The sequence below is a fragment of the Nycticebus coucang genome, chromosome X, assembly GCF_027406575.1.
Source record: "Nycticebus coucang isolate mNycCou1 chromosome X, mNycCou1.pri, whole genome shotgun sequence".
Lineage (NCBI taxonomy): Eukaryota > Metazoa > Chordata > Mammalia > Primates > Lorisidae > Nycticebus > Nycticebus coucang.
In genome coordinates, this window is record NC_069804.1 from 59,364,008 (window position 1) to 59,382,661 (window position 18,654).

The window sequence follows — 18,654 nt, forward strand, 5'->3', positions numbered from 1 at the left end:
TGAGAGATAAAACAATGAAACAGATACATAAGGGGACATGGTGACAATTATCTTTGGATCATGACTTAATGAATTACGAACTAGTTTATTTATTTATTTATTTATTTTGCTGTTTCTGGCCAGGGCTAGGTTTTGCCACTTATGGCATATGGGACCAGCGCTCTACTCCGTAGAGCCACAGGCGCTGACTGAATTATGAACTAGTTTTACATAAAATTGCAATAGTCCACAAAATGTTTCTATTACTTTTCCAATAAAAGACTAAAACTATGGAAACAATTTTTCAAAAATGCAAAACAGTTTTAAAAGAAAGCTATAAAAGCAATCATGCAAACGCGAATCTCATCACTTATACAATGCACCTTTTGGACGCAAAACGCTCCAAGGAAATTCAACACAAAATATAATTAATGGTCACCTCTGGGTGTGGGGCCGTAGATCAGATTAGTTTTCTTCATTATACTTTATCTATGCACCAAATTTCCTACAATGAGGTTGAATGACGTCCATAATGAAAGACTATATTGATAAAGGCCCATAACACCCTCCCTCCCCCCAACCCCACCCCCCTCCACCCCCACAAGCTGGGGAAAAGAACGACAAGACCATTCAGAGAAGCAGAATAAAGGTTGCTAAGAGACCGCGGGGGTGGGGGTGGGGGTGGGGGTGGGCGGGAAAGCCAGTTTGAAAAGCAAAAGGCCTTTGTGCTCTGGCGCTGAATTTTAGCCAGGGACCCACCTCCCGCCCGCCCCCACCCCCTTCCGAGGGCGACCTGTCAAAATGCAGGACTCAACCGGCCCAGAAATGAGGACAAAAAGGCCTTTTCTCTCTGAAACGACACCGCAGAGTTTTTTCAAGCACGAAGGGCGGGGGTGGCAAGGATGGCCCCCCCCCACGGTACAACACTGCCATCTGCAGGCTGGAGACTCAAGCGCCATCAGCCTCAGAGGAAAATCCAACTACTCGGCCAGTTTTCGGTCTAGTCCTGAAGATCTTGGCTGGGGAGAGCTAGGGAAGCCCAGCGGGATGAAGGTGAAGACCAGATAATGGACCGGGACTGGCCAGAAGGGTCCCAGCGAACCCGCCCCAACGAACCGTACCCTGAACAAAAGCCACCGGAGTCCCGCCCTCGCAACTATAGCAACAGCAGCTGGACGTCCCAGCGCCACCGGAAATACGCAGCGCGGGGCGGGGTTGGCCCAGGATTGGCGGGTTCCGGGCCTGCCTGTCGGGCCAGGTGCAGTCGGTGCCGCTCTTGCTCTCGCTGCCTTTCTGGGAGTTTCTTTCCCTACTGGGTGGTGAGCTGTCGCCTAAGGGGCGGACCGCTGATGTCCAGGACCTCGGGCACGACTTTCCCACATTCGAGACCTGTGCCAATCCCCTGTCATTCTCCTCCCACCTATTACGTGGTGTACTCTTCCTTTCAGGCCTCTCTCCCTCTGATCCTTCCCGGCCACCTCAGCGCCCAGGAGGCTGGCCAGGCCACCACCACCGGAGCCGCTGGGTCCTCAGGATATTCTCTTTCTCCCGACCTAAGTCTTCCGCCGCCCGCAGTTATACCCTGGGCCTCAGGGAAGACCGCGCCCCTCCATGGTATCCTGTTGTGCCCAGATCTCGAAATCCCCCACAAAGACCACCAGGGAGCCGAGTCCGATGCAAAAGCAAGTTCGAACTTGGGCTCCCGGGGGAATCCGTTGCAAGGGGTCTGAGCCAGGAACCCTGAGCTCTGGAGCAGGGGGTTCTTCTGGTCCCGCTCAGCGGGTGGGTGTGCACAGCTTGAAACAAAGGGGGTGCTTCTGGATTGGTTAGGTGGGGGGTCCCTGATTGGTGGGCGGTTGTCTCATGATTTCGGGGAATTGCCTAGGCTTGCCTGGGCTTGTCTGGAAAGTAAACTTACTGAGTGAAATGGCAGGGGGAGCGAAACTTAACTTTTAAGTGGCGCTGGTCTGGTTCTTTCATTCCCCCCTCTACTTGTAAATTCAAGGACCCAATCATGGGTCCGGTACCGTGTGTGTCAGCTCTAGCTTTCTGTATGAAAGGGGCCGATATTGGCCTTTTAAGACCAGAAGTTGTACGGCTCTTACACGGTCCTGTACAAAAGTGATGAGCCTATTGATAATGCAAGGGCCCACAGTCAGGAGTAGAAGTAATAACACTAGGGGACCAGCCAGGGCTGATATCAGAGTTGTTAGCCATCAGAGACCAGCTCTGATTATTTCCTCTTTCTACTTTACGCTTGTGCAAGCTCTCCCGCACAAGGACCATTGATTCTTTCATTATTCCTGAGTGATCAGTGTAAAAACAGCATTTTTCACTTAGAGCAGCGCACAAACCTCTTTTTTTTTTTTTTAAAGTCCAAAGTTCAATTAAGGCAAGTTCCTCGAGGAGTTTCCTCAGGCTTCAGCCGTGTGTTGACCAACCAGCTCCCAGTATGTGGCTGGAGCAGGGCATGTTGGATGTCTTAAAAGTTACCTTTACTTCTCAAGGGGCAGTGAAGCTTTATTCAGCTAGCTGTGATGACTCCAGGTGAAGATTTATTTTCATCTTTACTGCCGTGCGTGTGGTCAAGATGATGGTGTAAAGTCTTTTTTACCTTGGTTTGAGGGGGACCATGTTCTGATTCCAGACCTAAATTTGGTCCCTTGATCTGGAAGTTTTCGAAGGGTGTTGCTCCATACAACTGAATTCCTGGTGGTACCATTGGTCCTTGGCACACGTTGAACTGCCTGCAGGTGACACACTGTAGACTGACAGTTTTGGCCAGGGCTGCCAGGTAGGAGATGTAGAAGTACTGGCCCAGCAACTTCATCAAACACTCCTGTCACTACGGTGGCTCTTAGAATCTGGGGAACTGCTACTCGTGCATCTGGCATTTTCGTTCATCCTCCCTCTGCTTCCTGGTTCCCCTCTGCTGCTAACCATTCCTTCTCCTTCCGGGAGTAGATAGGGGTGAGCTTTGGGACCCAAGGGATGAGGGGAGCCACTGGTGACACCTGGTATGGCTGGGAGGCAGCCCTTTTTGCCTCAGTATTGGCTCTGGTGTTCCCTTTAGCGATGGTGGAAGCATTTCTTTGATGTCCATGACAGTGCATAACAGCCACTTTCTGGGGTTTCCATACTGCCTCTAACAACGGAAGTTATCTCCTGCTGATATTTAATGTCCTTTTTTTTTCTTTCAGAATTTAATAGTCCCTTCTCCTTGTACAATGTCCTGTGTATTTGAAGAGTCAGAAAAGCATTCAAATTTTCCCCTTGATTTAGTTAACTCAGGCAATTAACTCAGCCTTCTGAGTCAATGTCCCTTGAAGGAGGGGCTTACCCTCCACAGTCTCTGTTAAGGTGACCACTGCATACCCAGCCCACCGCTCACCTTGCGCGGTCATGTAACTGCTTCCATCTACATACAAGTTCTAGTCTGCATCTGTCCAGGGTTGGTCACGCAAGTCAGGTCTGCTAGAGTATACATTATCCATAATTTCTGTACAGTTATGCTCAGTCTCTCTTCCACTGACTGGAAGGAGCATGGCTTGGTTCAGAGTGTCGCATTAGAGAGCCAAAAATGTCCCTTAGTGTCCATTAAATTGACCACAGAGTGGGGTACTTTCACTCTGAGATCCTGCCCAGAGTCAGCTTATTATTTTCTTGCACAAGGAGAGCAGTAGCAGCTAGAGCCCGTAAACAGGGTGGCCATCCTTTTGCCACTTTATCTAACTGCTTAGAGAGGTAGGCTACAGGCCTTGGCCAGGACTTAATCAGCTGGGTTAACACACCCACAGCCATTTTATCTCTCTCTGAGACATACAGAGTAAAGGGCTTGGTCAAGTTTGGCAGTCCCAATGCAGGTGCAGCCATCAGCCTCATCTTTAGCTGGGAGAAGGCATGTTCCTATTTTCCTTCCCACTCCAAGGGCTCTCCCTCTTCTCTTTTAGTTGCCTCATACAAGGGCTTAGCTAAGACGGCAAAGTTGGGGATCTAAAGACGACAGAAGCCGACTGGGCCTACGAATTCCCGAACCTGCTTTCGGCTCTTGGAGGTGGGGAGGCGATTAATGACCTGCCTTCGTTCCATGCCTAGATTTTTTTCCCCTTGCTGAATAGTAAATCTTAGATAATGTACTTGCTGCTGGCAGACCTGGGCCTTCCACTTAGACACTTTATAGCCACATATCTCTAGATGTCATAAAAGACAGTCCATGCCTCAGGCGCAGCCTTCCTGGGTAGGGTGTCCTGAAAGGAGGTCATCGACATATTGGAACAGCACACATTCTGATTCCTCAGCCAGGAATTTCTGGAGGTCACGAGCCAGCGTTTTTTCAAAAATTGTAGGTGTTTTGAACCCCTGTGGCAACCTGGTCCATGTGTACTGTTTCTATGTCTGGTCTCTCTCACTGGAATGCAAACAGCTTCTGGCTTCCCAGAGCCAGCCTTATACTGAAAAAGGCCTCTTCTAAGTTCAGACAAGTGGGCCATTTGGCTTCTGCTGGCAACAGATTCAGCAGAGTAGAATGCAGTGTTTACAGTTACATTATTTTCTGGGAAATTTTAGATAACATTTAATACTGCACAAGTTTTCCAGTGTAGCCAACAGGTGACCTTTGTTGAGTCTTAAGGTTTCAGAGTAAATATAACTATTACATATAATTCTATACTTTTTGGCCAGTCTCTTAGTCTCATTTAATAGATCAACTTAGTAAAACAGTTATGTCTCATTTTATGAGTACAGACAAGGCTGGGATCTAAATACAGGTGGACCAGACCACGGCCTCTTTTTCCTCCTTTTAAACTGTTTCTCTCTCTCTTATTTCTCTCTTTACTAAAGGCAAATTATAGTAGAACTAACTTATTTGCCAAAATAAACTGTACCTTTAATATACAGGGTCTGATTATTTGCATAAAGTGCAGTAAGAATAATTAATTATTAGCCATTTAGGCTCTTTTTCTTTTAAATTTGGCTTTGCTGGAACCTTTTATAAGGAATCTCAGGCTGGACTTTTTGAAAGCCTTTCAGAGCCCAGGTTTCATCTGTGCTGTTAGATACCTGTATGCATTGGGTAAATCCCTCTTCTCTTGAGGTTCCCAAGCACATTTTGATTTCCGGACCTTTGTTACTTACCACAGATCAGGAAATGTTACTGATGGGTATCTGGCCAGTTTTCCAAAGGGCTTTTCTTAATTGGCCTTATAAAGTCAACCTGAATTCTTTAATGCAGTCTGGACACCTCTGGAATTGCTGTTCCAGCCAAAGCCTTGGTAAAATAACCAGTGCCATCATCATGTCCTATAAAACAAAACAGATTCTTATTGATCTTATGCAAATAACTGTATTGTCAGAAATTAAGAATACTTACAAATGGCTTTCACATTCTAGAGAAATCAAGGAGAGAGAAGAAAATACATGTTTTAAACTCTGCTCATAAGTACACACATTGCTCAAAAAGCTACAAATAGCTCAAAAGACAGAACATTATTTCTTGACTTCTGGAAAACAGAACACAGAAAGAATTAACAATATTTCGAACAAAAAGCCATTACAAACTAGCCCAGTTCCACATAACTGATGTCTGTTCTTTTTGAAGTTAAGTTAGCAATACTCATAGACACGTTATCTTTTTAATGAAAGTTCTAAACATCTGCTTTTAGTCCGAAGGTATTCAATTTCCAAAGACATCAGTAATTTGAATTCGAGAGAATTCGTCGGCCTCTCTTAATATTTCTTTTTAGGATAAACTTTGGACTCAGCCAGTTACATAAAAAATACTTTTTTTTTTTTTTTGTAGATGAATTAAAATTATTACCGACAACATATGTTAGGACAGATCAATGTCTTATACATTAGGACAGACCAATGCTTTATAATATTAGAACATACATAACCATAATCCACATAAAATTGATCATCATTTCATATTTGACAATGTTTCTTATATATTTTTAATAAATTAAATAGGTTTAATTTGTTTTCCCATTACTTTCAGTGGTCTTAATATTTCAAGAAGACCAAACTTAAAGTTGTATCTTTTTGTTGTTGGCCTGGGCCAAGTTTGAACTCGCCAGTCTCAGTGCATGTGGCCAGCGCTGCAACCACTGCCCTATGGGCGCCAAACCCCAGATTTTGAGTTTTTATTTTGGAAGGTTTGTCAAATATCAAAGGCTTAAAACATTTGTTTAAAGAAAATTACAAGTCAAAAGATTTTAAAGGAAATACATAGTCAACTGGATCACATGTAAATTCTTTCACAAATTCTCTTTTATGAGCTTCATTTAACCTGCACAGACCATCTACAAACATTCTAAACTTTCTTGAACTTTTGCCCTGCCTTTTACTTTCTTACACAACTATTCTGTTTCAGGACAAAATTTATCACACAAGATTCTTTCTTTACACAATGCCATTCTCCTTTCTGTTTAATTTCTCTTACTCTCAAAAACTCACTTTCCACAAAACAGGATCCCAGTTTACCATGAAGTCACCTATTCACTCAGCCAAACTGATAATTAGAAGGTTTAAAAGGCAAGAATCTTATCCGTTGACAAAGATTCAGTTTTTAAAAATATTTTTTTATTTATACAAATTACTAGTGGCAAAGGGCCAATAATAAAGGTTCTAAACCTCACCCTTGGGATTCCGCCAGTGCTGCTGTCTGGGGGCTGTAACACTTGGGAGGCAGGCCCGCCCCACGAAGGGCAGGGGGGCCCCCAGCTACCTTCCCCGCTGGGCCTTTTCAGCCGTCCTGGAGCCAGTGGAAATGCGCCCGGTGGTGGCCGGTCGCCGGCCGGGGGACAATCCCCTGCCGTGGCTTTCATGCGAGTCCCTGACTCACGCACGTGTTAGACTTCTTGGTCTGTGTTTCAAGACGGGTCGGGTGGGTGGCCAACGTCGCCACCCACCCCATGCGCTCGCTTGGCTTTTTTTCTCGCGTGGCCCCTGGAGAGAAAATAAAAATAGTCCCCCGGGCCGAAGGCACGACCTGCCCACTGCACACTGGGGACAGTCTGCCCCGCCCCCACCCTGCCCTCATGGTGTCCTCGCCCCATCACTGCCAGGATGGAGGGCTAACGCGAAGGGGATGGGGGAGAGTCGCGCTGCGCCATGGGAGGGGTGGCCCAGCCCCTGGGAGAGCACTGGCGCAACTCCCGCCGGGAGGGGGGTTCAGCGAGGGGTGATACGGAGGAGAGCAAAGTAGATCTTGGTCTGCACTATCCTGCAAAACGGAGTAAAACGGCACAGGTTTGTGGGGTTTCTTGTTAGGGGACTTAGGACATTCTTGTGCACTGCGAGAACCTAACTGCTCGGGAAGTGCTTTCAGCCAGGGAGGGGGAGATGCAAAGTTCCCTCTGGAGGCCAGCCAACACTGAAGGTTGGCCTCTGGGTCCTGCAAAAAGTAATCAGTTTAGCTCTTTTTTTTTTCCACCACAAGTCCTAAATTTTGAGCTCTGAGTTCAGCCGCTGAGATACTAATGTAACACATAACACATAACACACTGAGGACATACAAAATCCACGGTCAGCAGAAACAATAGGACGATGGTCTCTGACGTGCTGCGGGAGCGACCCACTTCGTCCACCTAGAAAAACTACAAGAGGGGCTGTGTGCATCCCACGCCCTGAGGTTTCCACGTCTCAGTCGGGGGTGGGGGGGCAAGGTCCCTTCCAGAAGGGGCTGGGACGTCTCCTCGGCTCCCCTGGCCGGCAGCCTCCAGCGCATCTGCTTTGGCTTTACACCGACCACTTTTACAGGTTCCAGATTTCCAAAAACAACCACGGCAGACAAGACAGACAGACACTTACCATGTAGCGGCCCTGCGGGTCGGGGTCCTCAGGGTGTCTTGAGGGACTTCCCAGCCAATGCACTAAATGTTGTGCACAGATCTCGAAATCCCCCACAAAGATCACCAGGGAGCCGAGTCTGATGCAAAAGCAAAAGGGCCATTTATTGCAAGTTTGAACTTGGCTCCCAGGGGACTCCGTTGCAACGGATCCGAGCCAGGAGCCCCGAGCTCTGGAGCAGGGGGTTTTTAAGGTCCCACGCAGCGGGTGGGCGTGCACAGCTTGAAACAAAGGGGGCGCTTCTGGATTGGTTAGGTGGGGGGTCCCTGATTGGTGGGTGGTTGTCTCATGATTTCGGGGAATTTCCTGGGCTTGCCTGGGCTTGTCTGGAAAGTAAACTTACTGAGTGAAATGGCGGCAGGGAGCAAAACTTAACTGTTAAGATGGCACTGGTCTGGTTCTTTCAGTCCAATTATGGATGGGCACCCTGCCTGTAACTGAGTACCTGAGCACTGATAAGGAAAACCTTAAAGCCCTACGGAATCATTTTGCACGGGTCTATGACCACGGGAGGATTGCTCCTCACTCTGACTCTCCTCCTACTTATACCTCTAACTACAACCCTCCTCCATTGCAATGGCCTCCCCTACTGACTCATTGAGAAGACGGTAGCAATCAGGTGGGAATTCTCAGAGCTTCCCAAATCCAATCTACTTGTCCTTGCCCTGGCATTTTCTGCCTCCTTTCTGCATATAGTTCTCACTAGAAAGCAGCTCCTTCACCTCAGCTCAGGATCCCATGCCTCCCACCTCCTAAGACGTTGCTCCTGCGGCGACCACTTCTCTCTTCTGAATATTCAACTGCTCCCTCTATATTGGGGGCATTCCACAAACAAAGGGGGTGGAGGGACTCACTCTCTTCCCACATGTCCTTCAGCAGCTACTGGCACATAATGTGTTGCCCTTCAACGCAAAACTACTTCAACTGCTGAGAATGTTTGCTCCTCAACTCCCTTTAATAGAGCTTTTGTCTCTCTCATGGCAAGGAAACTGGTCTCGTCAAGGACGCCAGTAATAACCATATTGCCCACCTCCCTTATGCACATCTGACTCAACCTCTTCAGATACCTTTGGCACGTTTGACCATTCATTGCTTTAGTGCTCTCTCTCTCTGTTTGAGAAGAGGGAATCATAGCAATATATTCTCCTGTTGTTCCTGACAAAGTACAAATTCCAAAGTAGGCCCCTTTTGACCTGGATATAGTATGGCCAATCTTGGGTCAACATGAAAGGTAAACCAAAGAAAGTGTCCTGTTCCAGTCACAGGAGGTAAGAGGTCACCAGGGGCAGTGGCAGACAGAATTAGACATCCCAGAGTCGCCGGGGCAGCGGCAGACAGAATTAGACATCCCAGAGTCGCCAGGGGCAGCAGCAGACAGAATTAGACATCCCAGATGAGGAAGGTGTGTCAGTGAAGTGGAGAGGAGCTCCAGGTAAAGGAGGGTTTTGCCCCACACATATTTGGGCAAGGGAGTTCACTTTGCAGAAATGACCCAGTAGCCTCTTTGGGCAGAGGGATGGCTGGAGTGTAGGAATTTAGCTTTCTGGAGCTGACCTCGGGTTCTACTGTGTTGTAAGTGAGACCCTAGGGGGCTACATTCTCTGGGAGGTGGGCAGTGGAAAGTGGCTGATTTGAGATCCAGGGGTACTACCATGAAGGAAGCCAAATGTGGCCAGGGGCTGGGTAACACTGTCCACTGCTCTGGAGTGGAAAGCCTTGGCCAGAGACAGGGTGGAGGATGAGACCCAGACTTAGAGGGGTCTGCAGGTGCCTGCACAAGTGGGCTGAGGCTGAGTCAGCCAAGGAGCACCAGGTCCTTGCCAACATGAGAGACAAAAATGCAAGTTACACCAGCGACAGACATGGGTGAGCAGGTCAGCACCACCAGCAGGATCCCCAAGAGTCATCCTTCCCTTAGAGACCAACGAGGACACTGTAAAAAACAAAAGATGTTATAGATCCCCTGTCCCTATCACCAGGGAGACCCATTCCCCATTTTGGAAAGGAAAAGGGGGGTGGGGTGGAAATCCAAGAGAACATTTTCATCAAACAGATTGTGCCTTCGTACAAACTGGCCAGTCACATGACTGCATCAGATGACACTAGATTAGATAAAAATCCAGTGGGTTCCCGCCCTTAACTATCCATTCCAGAGGGCAGACACTCAGGATGAACACAAGATCAGTCTGAGCAAATAAATGAACCAAATGCCCGTGGGGTCTCTGTGAACCATCTCCTCCGGCTCCACCTCTGCCTACCATCTTACCAGTCCATGTTACAGGGGTATGGTGGTGGTGGTGGTGGTGGGGGCTTGCCTGCTCTTTTCCTTTAACCAAGGACAATTTTAACCCCGCATACGTGGGCCTCAAAAACAGAGCACAGAACGAGGACAGGACCAAACAGACACACAGAGTGGAGTAACTGATGAAAGTTACTGGTGAGGTGAGCAGGGCCTCCTCAAGGCCCAGCACTGTCCTCCCCAAGCGATGCCAGGCTCCACAGACCCCGCTTCCCAGGGTCTGAGCAGTGCAGCATGGAATCAAAAAAATGTGTCAGTGCCAGAAAAAAGATAGTTGCAAAAAAAAAAAAAAAATGCAGTAAGCCAAAGCCTCTTATTCAAAGAAGGAGGCCTTTTGCTTCTCATTTCTTTTAAAGAACAATAATGCCAGTTTCCTCCCAAGAGTTGAGGGATGGATGAGAATTTCACGTGTTCCTGATGCACCCAAAATTATCTCCTGAGATCTTTTGCCCATTCTTCAAGGCAGAATCTCCCCATTTCTCCTAGATGTCACGTGCCCTCCTACAAGGGCACTGCCCTTGGTCACGGGGGAAAACAATCATACGCTCCTAGCCAAGGACACGTGTCCCCTCTCCACTTCTGAGCAAGTTGGCTAGACTGGGCCCCTTTGAGTGTGTTTTCCATCTAGGAGAACCTATTTAATAATAGAAGCAACAACAACAGCAGGAACAATGTCAGTAATAATGTTCTTTCTTTATACGGAGCCAGATGATTTAGAAACGTTTATGTAACCATTGCCTCCTTTGGTTCTCAAACCTCAGAAAATCATGCCGTCTGCCCCACTTTCTCTTGATAGAACAGCAGCACTCTGAGGCCCTCGAGTCTGGCAAATGTAAACCAGGGACCAGGCCCAAAGAGACTATCAGGGCTCTTGCATCTCAATCTGGGGATCTCTAAAAGGGTCACTTTGGAGGAAGGGCTTGCTTCTCCTCTTGACACAGACATGCCTTATCTGGTCTCCTTTCCTCTTTGGGGCTTCTTCTCAGATCAGGCGCCCTGACACTCCCCATCACCCAAAGAGAATTTAAGAAGCTTTGTAACAATGGGGTTTCCTTGGCAAAGACCTTCATTTCCTGATAGTGCCTGGGCTATGCCCAGGTAGCCATGGCAAGACTCTTCTTTTAGAGTGGACTCTGCACACCTCAGTTATTTGATGGTGGTCTGATATAGGTGACCCCCTGAAAGACTGCTGAACCTCCAGACTCGGGCCTCTTCTTGCACTTCCCAACACCGCCGGGGAGCTGAGCCTCTGCATCCCCTTCCTGGTGATCTGAGGTCTCAGACTTGGATGTCCCAGCTTTGCAGAGGCCAGAATGACAGGGGAGTTCTGTGGCATTGCTTTTGTGGCTCAGCATCTCTGATCCTCCCCTCGAGGTCCCCAAAGCATAGCCTCCTTGCCACCAGATATGAGACATCAGGGCCAATCTCATGTGGTGTTGAGTTTTACAGGGGCTTCCGATTCATCCTGGCCAGGGCTGCAGACAAGGCAAACCTCTTCTGGCTTCTGATAGCTCCCCCTGCATCTATCATCCTGGACAAAGAACCATCTTCGTAATGGACATGTGTTCTGAATCACAGGCCAGCCAAGGTCCCATGTATACAGTGCCTATCACCCAAAACCTGAGCCACTCATACCCACCCCTATCACACAAGACTGCTCTGCATTCCCCTAGTGGCTTCCTTCTCCCTCTGATGTTCCCTCTGATGCTCTCCCAACCCTTACCCCTCAATTTCAAGCTCTGCTGACTTAACTCAGTCTTGGACTCTCCACCATTACCACCCATTCAAGCCTTTTTTCACGGAAAATGTTGTATCTCCCAGCCCCTACCACCACGGGCCACAGCAAGGAGACCTGGGGGCAGGAGAGAGATGATGATAGCCTTCCTGCAACTCCGTGGGTGCTTGGAAACCACTGCTCTCGATCTTCAACTTAGGAGAAACACACTTGAGGCTCCTTCCCCTCTCCATGACAAGGTTACCTAGTCCAAAATTGTCCCGATCATCACGGATTTCTGGCACCTGCTTCCCGTTGTTTTCCTCTCACATTTTGAGGGAACAGACAATGACACACCCTGAAAAGTCCACAGCCCTCTGACTGCTACAACTCTGCGTCTCCGATGTCTTTCAAGTCAAGCTTGTACAAAGTATAGACTACACCAGCATATTTATTTGGATACCTCTCCCTCCCACCCTCGATACACACCCACCTCTATGAAACATTCCCCAGCTAAAGTCTCCTGCTAGCTTCACCTTGAGAAACCAAAGTACCCCGTGCTGTCTTGGCCACAGTTGACATCCTTTCTTTCAAAACACTCTGCTTTCTCAGCCCCTGTGATAGCCACCCCCTGGCTTTCCTCCTCCCCCTCAGTCCATTACTTCGGAGTCTCCTGGTTGGCCCTTTTTCTTTGATTGCCTCAAAAATCTCGGTTTTTTCCTGGCTCCCGACCTTTTCCCTGGGCTCTTCCCACTCTGTACGTGGATCCCTGGTGTTCGCATCACCATCCAGAGCTATTGGAAACCAATCTGACTTGTTTCCATCCTTACCCCCGGTATGCTCATGGCTTCTCCCATCACCAGCTCTACCTAGGAAATCTCAGCTGAGCCCCATAGTCCCTACAGGCCATGGCTTAGAGGGCATCTCCACTCAGATATTCCAAGAGCCCTACAAATCAGCAAGCGGACCCCAAACCTGTGTCCCCTGTCTCATGGGTGGGCACTGCCATCCACACAATTCCTCAAACCTGGGAAGGCTCCTAGGTTTGACCTTGCTCACCCCATGACTCCCCTGGAATGCTCTGTAAAAGGCCAACCATGGCTCCCGCATTGCCACAGTCTCACCAAAAGTCTCGGTGAGGGCCTCGTTCTTGGCACAGATGCTCTGAAGGCATCCTGAGTAGAGGCGTATGCCCTGGAATGGGTGGCCCCCCCACCAGGAACTCAGGGCCCTGTAATATACTGAGAGACTGAAATCCTCACCTTCTCTAAGAACTCAATAGATAACACATAATTAGATAAATCAGGACATAGCAGTGGGTGTCCATCATCCAGAAACATGGAGGTTGATATCCAGAAGAAATGGCTATAGAAAAGCAAGTCTGGAAAAGCACATCTCCATGGCTGTGCATGAAATGAGGGATTGCTGGATGTTATTTTTCATCATACATTTCCTGGTTCTGTTCAGGCTTTTGTCTAAGCACATGAATTCATTTGATAAAACTAACTAGAGTAACATGAAAAAATGCAACTCAACACACTTAGCAAATAAGCCTAAGAGCTGATTCATCCGCATCAACTGATACAACTCTGAGACATCTTTAGTTTTCAAAGAACTATTGCGATATGTCTCGTGCAGTACCTACCAAAAGTTTACTAACTTTGAGAATAACTCGAGCATAAGGGATCGGTCACAAGAAATAAAAATTAAGTAGTATATTTCATTAGTAGATGCAGAGACTTTGCCTCAAAATTTTGATTCAGGAATATTGAGAACAAACAGCAAGTACAGTGTAAGATTTAAAACATGCACTTGCAGTACTTTGAAACTTTTTTTCTCTCCCTAGCTCTAAAAATCTGCCTAGCACAGCAAGGAATGATGAAGACCTGCTTTCCTCTTTGAAGACGGGCCCCCAATTTCCAATGCTGGTTTCCTTCCTTTAACGATGTTTCCAGTTTCCACAGCTGCAGCCCAGACCTTCCCGAGCGGACTTGTGAAATGATACTCATGTCAGGGCCATGTTCCAGACATGCTAATGGGATGGTGTCCGGTATCTGCCCCTCGGGAGATCTGAATACACAGCTGAGGTTGAGGGACATAGGCACACATTCCACTTCCCTTGTCCTGACCAGTTTGTCAGGACAATCTTGAACTGTATAGCCTTGTGTGTTGTTACTGAGTTTAAAAAAATCATTTCATGGCTCGGTGCCTATAGCTCAGCGGCTAGGGCGCCAGCCACATACACTGGAGCTGGCGGGTTCAAATCCAGCTCAGGCCTGCCAAACAACAAGGACAACTACAACCAAAACAACAACAACAAAGCCAGGCGTTGTGGCGGGCGCCTGGAGTCCCAACTACTTGGGAGGCTGAGGCAAGAGAACCACTTAAGCCCAAGATTTGGAGGTTGCTGTGAGCTATGATGCCATGGCACTCTAACCAGGGCAACATAGTGAGACTATCTCAAAACAACAACAACAAAAATCATTTCATTAGGTGCCTTCTTTTCAAGAGCTATTTTTGACATGTCTATTCTACAGCCATGTGTAGAACAGCTTCAAGGCCTCAGGGGTGTTGTTTATGCCACCGCTTCTCCTTTCCTACTTGACAGCTAGCAGGTCGAGAGGAGGGAGAAGGGCCTCACAGGTAGAAAGGGATCCAGAGTCCCGTTGTCTTGGCAACTGCACTGCAGCTCACCCCTCATGAGGTCACTCAACTCAGGCAGGGGCCCTGTGGGTGAGACACCACCCCTCCCCACTCTCCATGTCTTCCTGTGACCAGAGGTTGAAGCTAAGGGCTGAGGCTGGTTACCAGGGCAACCAAAGCCGAGCCCCTGGGATGTGTGAATAGGAAAGCTCATAAGTGGAATTCAGGGTGCAGGATGAATTATGCGAGCCTGCCCACAGACACAAAATGGTGAGTCACACTGGCACACACAAAGGCATACAGACACATAGACGTAGACTCACATGTGGACACATGCACCGACCAGCACTCCTTCTGCCCAGATGTGCACAGTGACTCCAGCTAGCTGGAGCATCAAGTCCACAAGCAGGAGGCAGGCAATGAGGTGAGACATGCAGGAAAGACCTAGACCATGGAAAAGGTGAGGGGGATACCTTACTGTCATAAAGCAAGAAACAAAAACCAAAAACCAAATAAGAAAATCCCAACCCTGCCCCCAAACCCCAAACTTACTATTGAGTACCTTTTCATCCATGACTTGCATTCACATTTGCATTACATTTTTAAAAACAGCTTTCTTGAGGTCTAATTTCCAACCATAAAATTCACTATTCCTAAAGGGAGACATCTGGAAAATGTCACTCCCCTAAAGCGAACAGTGAATTTTAGTCAATTTACATAGTTAGGGAACCCACCACACTCCTGTCTGAGAGCACATCCATCACCCCAGTAAGACCCTTCACGCCCATCAGCAGTCAATCCCCATCACTACCTCCAGCCCCAGGCCAGCACAAATCTACTTTCTGAGCCTGCAGATTCTGGGCATTTCCTATAAGCTGGCCAAGCAATACGTGGTCTTTTGTGTCTGGCTTCTATCACTCAGCATGTTTTGGGATTCAAACATGCTGTACGTGTATCAGTAGTTTGTTCCTTCAGTATTTTTTCTGCTGTTTGGCTATACCTCATCTTGTTTAGCCCTTAACCAACTGGTAGACATTTACATTGTTTCTGCTGTGGGGCTTTATGCAAAATGCTGCTGTGAACATCCCAGTGGGTGCCTTTCTGCAGACAGATGTTTTTCTTTCTAATTTCTCTGTGGTGTCACTTCTTTTTCTTGCATGCTTTCTGCGGCTAGAACCTGTAGCACAATTTTGGAGAGAAGTGGAGGGAGTAGACATCTTTGCCTTGTTCTGGATGTCAAGGGAAAACAATTCATTTCTTCATTATTAAATATAACGTGAGCTGTGGCTATCTCGTAGATATCCTTTATAGGTTGAGGACCTTCCTATGTATACATAGTTTCTTGAGGCTTGTTTTTTGTTTTTACGACGAATGGGTCTTAGACTTTGTCAAATGCTTTCTCTTTGCCTATGAAGATGGTCTAACATATTAAGTGAGTATATTACCTCAATGGTATTTTGAATATTTTAACCAATCTGGCATTCCTAGGATAAATCTTATTTGGTCACATTGTATAACCTTTTGTATATGATGCTGGACTTGGTTTGCTAATATTTTGTTGAGATTTCTGGCATCCATATGCACATGCATGATGGATAGTGGACCATAGGACGGTTGTGTGTCTCTGTGTGACTGTAGGAGCAGGGTAATAGTATTCCCATAGGATGTGTCAGGAAACAGCGCCCCCTCTTCTATAGTCCAGAAGAGCCTGTGAAACACTGGTATTGTTTCTTTCGCAAATGTCGGGTAAAATTCGCTAATGAAGCCAGCTGGCCCTAGGCTGTCTGGTGGGATGATTTTTAATTTACTCCTTTGATTTCCTTACTTGCTCCAGGTTTACTCAGATTTTCTAATTGTATTATCACATTTGCTCCCCACTCTATCCCAATATTTTGTTGCCTGCCGGTGCCTTTGGATGGGTCTCTGGTCTAGCATTCGAAGTCCTGGACATCTGCGGACATTGCTGGATTTCAGCTCCTAGTCTGCAACTCCTACACTGCATACATGGGAATGGGGGCAAAGACCTGGCAGTGGGGATGCGAAGGGCGAGCTGACTCCCTCAGTTACACCCACCCAGCCATTCTCCAGAAGTCCTCTTGCAGACCATGGGTCACCCTGCAGCTATGACTTCCCCCCAGCAAACACCCCCACGTCCACTTTGTCCGACCCAAATCCTTCTCACTGCTCTCATTCCCTGGCAACTCATGCCACACAGCTGGATCAATCACCTTATCTCTGACACATCTATGGTTGTCTGGTATGGTGTGAATACTTTTGTCCTCTCCAAGACTCATGTTGAAAAGTTAATCTCCAATGCAACCTTGATCTTGAACTGCCTAGCCATCCAGAAGTATGAGAAATAAGTTTCTCTTCTTTATCAATTACCCAGTGTGTTCATCTATCTTATGTTGCCATAACAGAATACCTGAGATTGGGTAATACATAATGGAAACAAGTTTGTTTGGCTCATGGTTCTGGCAGCTGGAACGTTCAAGATTGGACATCTGCACCTCCTCATGGCCTTGGGCTGTTTTTCAGCTCATGTCAGAAAGTGGAAGGGGAACCAGTGTGTGCAAAGAGATCACATCGCAAGAGAGGAAGCTCGAGAGGGAAAGTGAGGAAGCCAGACTGTTTTTACCAACCTGCTCTCCTGACAACCAATCCATTCCTGTGAGAGTGGTAACTGCCTCACCCCAGCAGGCGGGGGCTTCAGAGGACATTCATCTATTGATAATGGATCCTCCCTCAAGACCCTAACAACTCCCACCGAGGCCCGCCCCCCAACACTGCCACACTGGGGCTCAAACTTCAACATCAGTTATGGTGGGGAAAAACAAACCATATCCAAACCACAGCACCTGGTCTGCAGTATTTTGTTGCAAACTCTCCCTGATTAAATGCTCAATTCCTGAGGGCAGGGACGACCTCTACAATGCCCCCTCACTTGCTCACAATGACCAGTATAGCATAGCACAGAATGGGGGGGGGGGAGGCAAAGTGAGCAAACTAAAAAACTGATGATTGGTTAAACGATTGACTGTCACCAGCGGCATGGATCTGAATTGACTTGGAAGGTCGACAGTAAGCAATTCGGTATTTGGGGAGTCAGACAAAGGCCTGTGTCTCTGGGCACCACTTTATGACCTCTAGGAACTCTCTGCATGGGGATAATTATACCAGCCCCACTGCATTCTGGTGGGAATTCAACAATGCATCTTACCAAGATGCGGCATTACCAGCTATGAGAGGTCCACTGGAGCCCCCAGCACTTTTCGTCCTTCACCCCTAGCCCTTATGGAGGTAAAAGGGTTGAGGGTGCTAGCTGTGAATCCAGCCTGCCCAGGTTTGCATGCCAGTTCCACCTCTTATTGCCTGTGTGACCTTGGGCAAGTTCCCTACCTCTCTACGCTCTGCTTTCTGAATTCATAAAACAGGACTGAAAATGTTGCTAGACGATGGGTTTGTGGAAGAGGACAAAAAGAGCTAACATTCAAAAATACCCACAGAAACCTAGTAGATATCAGCCTACGTGCAATGCCATGTTACTATGCCTTCCATACTCTCCCCCGATTCACAGATCTGAATTTAGGCCTTTGAGCTTCAAGAAAGAAAAGCCCTGCTTTAATTACCTTCACCCTGGAGCTGGGAGGGAAATCCTGGCAGGGTCAGTTTAACTGTCAAGCTCTCTGATGAGATCCCAAGTTCAAATTCTGAGAATCACACCTGTTTTCAAGCCCTTTCTGTCAGCAGGAGATGCATAGATTTTTTTGTGGCAACACAGGTCTGGGGGCTACCTAAAAACACAGACTGACACAAAGCAGAATTTGCTTTCAGTTCAGGAGAATCACGCGCTCACTTGCTGGGCACACATCTCAGGATTCTGTAGGGGCGAAAAAGGTAGATTTAATCAATTGTGTCTCTCGAAATTAAAAGACACGTGTCTGAATGCCGATACGATTTTGAAATAAGGATGCTCTGGTTCTCACAAAGCAGGTACAAAACCGCTATTTGTGGTCCCTCATCCAGGCACACCAGACAACAGGGTATGGTCCCTGGATCCCTTAAGCCAGGGCATTAGTACCAACGGGCAGGGGTCCCACAGTGGGCAGCAGGCTCTGCTTCCACGTCTCCTGTGGGCAGGAAGACTCTCTTCCATTTGCACTGCCTGGCC

At 47.6% G+C, this 18,654-nt stretch overlaps 1 long non-coding RNA gene across 1 annotated transcript; it reads right to left on the reverse strand.

Annotated features, from left to right (window-relative positions):
• Nucleotides 1-27: 27 nt before the first annotated feature.
• Nucleotides 28-8,066, reverse strand: LOC128577493 (uncharacterized). Its single transcript, XR_008377578.1, has 3 exons — nt 7,789-8,066; nt 6,615-6,924; nt 28-5,277 (listed from the first exon to the last, which is right to left on the reverse strand). It is a non-coding gene; the product is annotated as an uncharacterized LOC128577493 (long non-coding RNA).
• Between the last annotated feature and the right edge of the window lie 10,588 nt (nt 8,067-18,654).